The sequence below is a fragment of the Orcinus orca genome, chromosome 13, assembly GCF_937001465.1.
Source record: "Orcinus orca chromosome 13, mOrcOrc1.1, whole genome shotgun sequence".
NCBI classification, from domain to species: Eukaryota; Metazoa; Chordata; class Mammalia; order Artiodactyla; family Delphinidae; genus Orcinus; species Orcinus orca.
Genome location: NC_064571.1, coordinates 5,410,141 through 5,418,001, shown reverse-complemented (window position 1 = coordinate 5,418,001; position 7,861 = coordinate 5,410,141). Strand labels below are relative to the sequence as shown.

General features: G+C 43.2%; 1 pseudogene; it reads right to left on the bottom strand.

Moving 5' to 3' along the window:
• Window positions 1–5,923: 5,923 nt before the first annotated feature.
• LOC101278741 (geranylgeranyl transferase type-2 subunit beta-like) lies at window positions 5,924–7,002 on the bottom strand (annotated as a pseudogene).
• Between the last annotated feature and the right edge of the window lie 859 nt (window positions 7,003–7,861).

The window sequence follows — 7,861 nt, the reverse complement described above, 5'->3', positions numbered from 1 at the left end:
CTCACATCCATCCCCCTTCCCCTCCCACCCATCTGCCCGGTGACGCCTACCGTCACCATCTGCACATGGTATACTTTGCTCAAAGCCTTTGGCATGTCCTCACCTCCACACTGGGCACAGCTCTCCAGGACAGCACTTTAGGCCCTGATTTCCTGACTTAACTCCTTCTCATGCCTCATCCGGACACACAGCGTGGCGTGAACGTTCTGATCTCTCCCCTGACTGTCCTCCGTGCAGCTCGCCCTCCAAGCCCTGTCTCTCTGAAACCCTACCCTCTCCATCTGTGTCAGTGCAAACTCTCCAAACGCCAGGGCCTCCCTCTTCCAAGTGTTTCCTGGCCTCTGACCTCGGTCTGATGGCTTCTTTCCGGTCAGCCCACACGTCCTGCAAGGGCTGGTGTGCTTTCGTCCTTTAAACCTCCCGCTCGCCCAGGGCCAGGCTCTATTTCTGTCTCCTGAGGCTCAGCGGGGCTGGTACCCTCGCACAAGGCTACTTGCACTGGCAAGCGGTGGCCTAGGGCTGCGCCCGCTCCACCTCCACAGTCTGGCTCAGAGGCCGTGCCTGTCCCTTGCCTTGTGCTGCCCCTGGTCCTGCTGCGTTTCTCCTGAACCCACACTAGACAACGAGCTTTTTGAAGAAAATGCATTTTTCTCCTCTTTGTTTTCTTTGAGGTGCTTTGTTTGTCTCTACCTTCAGCCCGCATGTTGCTGTGAGGGAAACAGGAAGTTTTGAAACACTGGGTTAGCCCAGGAAGATGCAGTGACCAAATACATTAGCTTACATTTCCGAAAACTCAAGCAGTTAAGGATTCTTTGGTGTGACAACAGCCCTTTTCAAAAGCAATGTCCTTTGGGGACCATTTAGGGAATGTGAATTCGTCAGTCACACTTAGGAATCAGTAGATTCAACTCTGTGCTGGTTGCCAGCCTTCCTTCCAAATGAGAGCCCTGCCGGGGGGATCTCTGGTCCGGGTCCCGCCACTCTTACCCTTTTGTTGGATTTTGCGTTAAGCACTGTCTGCACCTCACACTCCCCCTCCCCCGAGGCTAGGCTATCAAAGCTGAAGGAGAAAGCCAGGTTTCTTAGTCTCCTGATATTTCTTTTCTTCTCACTGGATCTGGGGGAACCAGCTTCTTCCAGAGCTTCTGTGAGGCCCACATAGGAGTGGTTCTCATCTCTCCTCCTTTGTCCCTTAGGACCAGTGATGCAGAGTGAAAACTGAGGGGGGTTAGATGGAGGGCAAGTGGTCAACAGGAATTTAGAGGGTATGGGACTTTCCTGGTGGTCTAGTGGTTAAGACTCCACGCTTCCAATGCAGAGGACACGGGTTCGATACCCGATGGGAGAACTAAGGTCCCACATGCCATGCAGCCAAAAAAATTAAAAAAAAAAAAGATGTGCAACAATTAAATACATTGTAAAATAATATTTAATGACATGGAAAATGTTTATCATATATTATCGAGCAAGGGAAAAAATGGATTACAGAGCAGAATGTGTAATAGAGTTCCATTCTTATATTTTTATATTTAGATAAATATGTATGTACTGTACTTTACCCGTAGACATTTGGGAAAATACTTATTGCAAAAAGGACAACAAACTTTCCAAAGATATTCACCAAAATGTTTTCAGTATCTGGGTAGCAAGTTTTGACGGAAACTGTCTTCCCTTTTTAAAAATTTTCTCCGCTTACGGTGTGTTACTTTAGGACATGTGTGTTTTGCATGGAGCTGGAAACTTACAAGCAAATCTGCATCTGACACACGGGCTTCCTCGGCTGGCATCCTCTCCTCACCTCACCTCTCACAATCCCCACCCCCCATGCTGTCCAGAGAAAGAAGAGGAAGTAGTACCACCAAAGGCCCTTCCCTGCGGTCTGCAGGCATGTGATTGCCTTGCGGGGCGAGAGCTTAGTCAGGGGTGCACCACTTCCCCTCCTGGCGGGAATTCGGGAATTCCAGGGCTGAGGTGGTGATGTGATTTGACCTGTGAGGGTGTGACCGCTGGGAGGAAAAGGGAACTGAGCTGAGCTGTCCTGATTCCCCCGTCTGGTGTGGTCACCACAGTGCCCTCCTTACTGGAGTTGCCTTTTGCCATGCTTGGGGCTGGATGACAGCCCAGGGCTCCCTGGCGGTTCCCTTCCTGGGACCCTGTGAGGTAGGGGCAGGGAGTGATGGCTCAGGGGGGGCCCACCACCCTGCCAGCCAAGGCCCCTCCCTGGCCCTCTAGCTCTCCTACTCCAAAAGTCCATCAGCCGCCCTGCTCCCTACCTCTTCTCTGCCCACCAGGAGCTAGCCCACGGTGAGCATTCTAGAAATGCTGGCTCCGAGCTCCACCCTGATTCCACACTGCTCGTCACACCTCTGCTGGGACAGAGATCTCTCCCTAACTCCGGCCCTCTCCCTCCCGCCTTGCTGGAAATCCAGCCTAAGGGACAAGAAGGGAGCTCACTTCAAAGAACACCCCATCCCCACATCTCCACATGCCCCAGCTTCAGATAAAAGGAATGGGGAGAGAAAGCATGAACACGATGAAACCAAACCCAGAGCATCTGAGGAGGTGGACACTGCGTCCTACTTGCCCCTGACGGGCCCATCGGAACTGAGACCTGCCCGGGTCCGTGCTTGTGCCCCTCATCCTGCCTGGATGGCCACCCCCCTGACTTCCTCTGTCCCCTTTCTGCACAAAGCTTCCCAGCCCACGTCAACTCATGATAGCTGCTCGCGCCAGGGCTTATACTACGATTTCACTGTTCATCTGTTTATATCTCCTCTCCTCCCAGATGTAAAGCTCTTGGAGGATTGAAAGCAATTCCTGGACGCAGTGAAATGCACTGGTCTTGGGACTGAGACCAGGGCAAACGCCTGGCTCAGCCCCGTGGTGGTTCTAAGACCCTGGGTAAGTCGCTGCGTCCAGGCTTGGTTACCTCATCTGTCAATCGGGCAGCAATCATCTCTACCTGGTGGAAAGATGAAATGAGACAACAGGTGTAAGCGTTCTGGTCATTTAGTTATTTCCTGAACATCTGACAGCTTGCCATCCTTCCCAATACCTTCCCTTTCATGTCGTAAATGTTCAATACATGTTTGCTGATTGAGTGACAGATCATGAATTCCACTCCATTCCTCCCTGCATCTTATCTGCATATCTCAGAGTTGGCCCTTAGGACTGTGTCACAGAAGGGTTTGGATGTATACCTCGATAGCCACCAGAAATTGGAATTAAATATTACTGATTTTTACTTAATCCATCTATAAAGTGGTCTAAGGGTTTTTTTGTTCCATAAGTTTATTACACCCAGAGAAAAATATCATGAAAATAACATGTTCGAGAGAAACTCTATACCAGCCAGTCCTAATGGAGTAGGACTTGTATGACCGACCGGTAGTCTCTTCCACAAAAGAGATTTAAGAGAATGGGATCTATTCAATGGAAAGTAGTGTGCGGGTCAGGAGATTGTCCAGAAACAGATGGCATACCCAAAAGGGGTACCTGGAAAAGCGTTTGTTAAAATGCATTTTATTTACAAAAGGTAGTGAGAGACTAAAAAGGAATGTGAACTACTCTGTGTTACAATGATGGGGAGTTTTAGCTCTCCCAGACCTGAAGGGGCCAAGGAAAGGAGGAGTGGTTGGTACCCAACAGGACCTGTGCCTGCCTGAGGGCCACCGATATGAGCTGCTGTCTCCATCAGAGGAACGCAGACCTGCAGAGAGGGAGCTGGTGGAACCGACAGCCCGACTTTCCTCTCCACTTGTCCTCCAGTACCTGCTGGGCTTTCCATTGGCTCGACGCAGCCAAAAGCCGAAAGGAAGTGGGCTATGTTGGTAATCCACGGAGGTTAGTCCCTAGGGCACAAGAGTTGGGTGGACATTGAATCTGAAAGGCAAAGCAAGAATATCCAGCATGATAGGAAAAGCAAAAGAAAAGTCAAAAGAAATTATAGTAAATAAGAAAACCACCACAAAATAGATGCTAGAAATGAATCCAAATATTTTAGTAATCACAATAAAAGTAAATAAAGAGACGCTCAGATTGAAAAAAACAAAATCACAGACTATCACAATGTCCATTTAAAGGAGATAAGCCTCCAGCATAGAGATATCAATAGGAGGAAAATAACTAGAAAAAGGTATAGCATGTAAATATTAACAGAAGGAAGGCTTCTCTTGTAATATTAGTATCAAACCTGAGAGAATTGAAGGTGGAAATTTTTCATGTAAATGAAGAAACAAATACACCAAAAAGATATAAAAATCATGAAATCATACCTATTTAATAGTATAATCTTAAAATTACAAAGCTAAAATTGATGGATTTACATGGGAAAATTGACAAATCTATAATCACAGCAGGAGATTTTAAAGCATATCTCTCAGAAACTGAACAGATAAAGCAGACCTGAAATTAAGGCCCTCCAAATTTGAAAAAAAAACACAAACATTTAAAACAGACTAACTCTAGGGGGTAACATTTAGGCTCCTGCACTTGTCATATAGATGACACACATTTTTTCCAAGCACAGATGGAACATTGTCACAACTTGATCACGCTATAGGCCACAAAGGAAGTCTCAACACATTTAACGATTCAATATCATAAAGGCCCATGTTCTCTGAAAGCAATGCAGGATTAGTGATTAGTAGAAATCACCAATAAAAAGATAGCCAAACCACTTCTCCCACGTATATTGAAACTAAATGGCACAGTTCTAAATACGTCCTAATTTAAAGAGAAAATTCAATGGAAATTATAAAACATTTAAAACTAGTAGTTATGAAAATTCAACATATAACTCTTGGAACGCAGCTAAAGAAGCGGTTACGGGGAAAATCAGAGCCTTTAACGTGTATATTAGAAAACAAAAAAACTAAATTAATGAGCTGGGAGTTCAGCTCACAAAGCTAGGAAACAACAATAGTGAATTTAGGATTTGTCTTAAGGAGTGTTACCTTTCAATGGGATGACATGTATATACGTATATTTTTCTATCCAAAATCTACGCAGCAAACTTATAAGGTGCTCTTTTCTGTTGCTGTAGCTGTTATGCTTACTTTGACTTAGCACATAATAGATGCTCAATACATTCCTTTTTTTTTTTAGCATCTTGATTGGAGTATAATTGCTTTACAATGGTGTGTTATCTTCTGCTTTATAACAAAGTGAATCAGCTAAACATATACATATGTCCCCATATCCCCTCCCTCTTGCGTCTCCCTCCCACCCTCCCTATCCCACTCCTCTAGGTGGTCACAAAGCACTGAGCTGATCTCCCTGTGCCATGTGGCTGCTTCTCACTAGCTATCTATTTTACATTTGGTGGTGTATATATGTCCATGCCACTCTCTCACTTCGTCCCAGCTTACCCTTCCCCCCTCCCCATGTCCTCAAGTCTGTTCTCTATGTCTGCGTCTTTATTCCTGTCCTGCCCCTAGGTTCGTCAGAACCATTTTTTTTTTAGATTCCATATTTATGTGTTGGCATATGGTATTTATTTTTCTCTTTCCTTTTTTTTTTCAATCTTTTAATTCCTATGGGGTTGATCATTCTCACTGACATTCTCACTGACATTAACATTCTCACTGACAAAAACCAATTTATATTAACTATAGTTATATATAACATATCAAGGGAGTACATGGGAAAATCAGAACACAAGACTTCAGCTAAATAGAGTTCAACTCAGTTTGCTGTTATGGGGACAAACAAGATAACATAACAGCAACTCAGTTTGCTGTTATGGGGACAAACAAGATAACAAATACACTGAAGTATAAACAAAATATTACTCAGAGTAACAGAATTCCAGAAGAAAACAGAAAGCTGAAGATACAATAAAGGTCTTTAATTCACAATATGTATAATTATATAATTTATTAAAATCAACATAATTCGTGTACAAAATATTAACATGGCAGTCATAAAGTTTGTTAAGCACTTCAAATACTGAAATGTTAAAACAGTAAAACTACACTAAGCAACTTTTGCATCAAGGGATCTAATCTAGCTCACTAGTTCAGGCTGAACGTTCACTCTCCGAAGTATTTCTTCAGGCATGCAAAAAACAGGGCTAACAGGTTTAATCTGTTCTTCTCCCAAAAGTGACAATCCAGCAATTCCAAATAGAGTATGAAAAGGAACTACCATATCTCCTGGCCTGTCCGCAAATACTCCCGTTTCTTCATCTTGACATGCTGAAATGAAACTGCGCAGTTTCTCTCTGTCAATCCAATGAAGCCTTCCAGTTATCTTTAGGGAAGCCAACACCCACCAAGAATAGCATACATCTGGTAACTTCTCTGGCCTTCCATTGAGTCCACCTAATGGAAGCTGTCATTCACAAAGCCACCAACCAAGTAAATCAGAATTTACTCGATGCAACTGACTAGTAATAGCCAGGAATCCTGTGCAACAATAGATCTGCCCAGCATGGGATTCAGAACCTGACCTGCAACCAAGTCCACCATCAAAGTTCATACATGATAAAACAAATTCGATTGCCTTTTCCACATTAATAGCATCCAGCTTCCCCAATAGAGCCAAAGTTGCCACCGCACAAAAAGAGAATCTTGTGTCAATTTCTCCCCAAAAACTCCAGCAAAAGAACCATCTTCTTTCTGTAGACTCTGAATATATTCTACAAATTTATTTACATCAATAACATTAATATTATCATAGAGAGTAAGAATCTGGACAGCACTAAGAGTGTACAAAAGATGAGGATCATGTCCAATACTAACACTTATTCCACCACACTCGTGTTGACAAGACTTAATAAATGTTAGAATTTCTTTTCTATTCATGCGATGTAGCTGTCCCATGAGATCCATTACAATCAGACCCCAATAGATGCCACTCATTCTCAAATATTCAGATATACAGTATTCGTAAATCATCTTTCTTTGAGCCATAGGATGCTATATAATCTGGATGCTTCTGCACTAATAGGGTGTCGGGTGCATCTGACTTGATAATAAGATCCTTCTGTGGTGTGCCCATGTCTGAGAGTGAAAAGAGCTATTTTTCTCTTTCTGATTTACTTCATTCTGTATGACAGTCTCTAGGTCCATCCACCTCACTACAAATAATTCAACTTCATTTCTTTTTATGGCTGAGTAATATTCCATTGTATATATGTGCCACATCTTCTTTATCCATTCATCTGTTGATGGACACTTAGGTTGGTTCTATGTCCTGGCTATTGTAAATAGAGCTGCAATGAACATTGTGGTACATGACTTTTTTGAATTATGGTTTTCTCGGGGTATATGACCAGTAGTGGAATTGCTGGGTCGTATGCTAGTTCTATTTTTAGTTTTTTAAGGAACCTCCATACTGTTCTCCATAGTGGTTGTATCAATTTACATTCCCACCAACAGTGCAAGAGAGCTCCCTTTTCTCCACACCCTCTCCAGCATTTATTGTTTGTAGATTTTTTGATGATGACCATTCTGACTGGTGTGAGGTGTTACCTCATTGTAGTTTTGATTTTCATTTCTCTAATGATTAGTGATGTTGAGCATCCTTTCATGTGTTTGTTGGCAATCTGTATATCTTCTTTGGAGAAATGTCTATTTAGGTCTTCTGTCCATTTTTGGATTGGGTTGTTTGTTTTTTTGTTATTGAGCTGCATGAGTTGCTTGTAAATTTTGGAGGTTAATCCTTTGTCAGTTGCTTCATTTGCAAATATTTTCTCCTATTCTGAGGGTTGTCTTTTCGTCTCGTTTATGGTTTCCTTTGCTGTGCAAAAGCTTTGAAGTTTCATTAAGTCTCATTTGTTTATTTTTGTTTTTATTTCCATTTCTCTAGGAGGTGGGTCAAAAAGGACCTTGCTGTGATTTATGTCATAGAGTGTTCT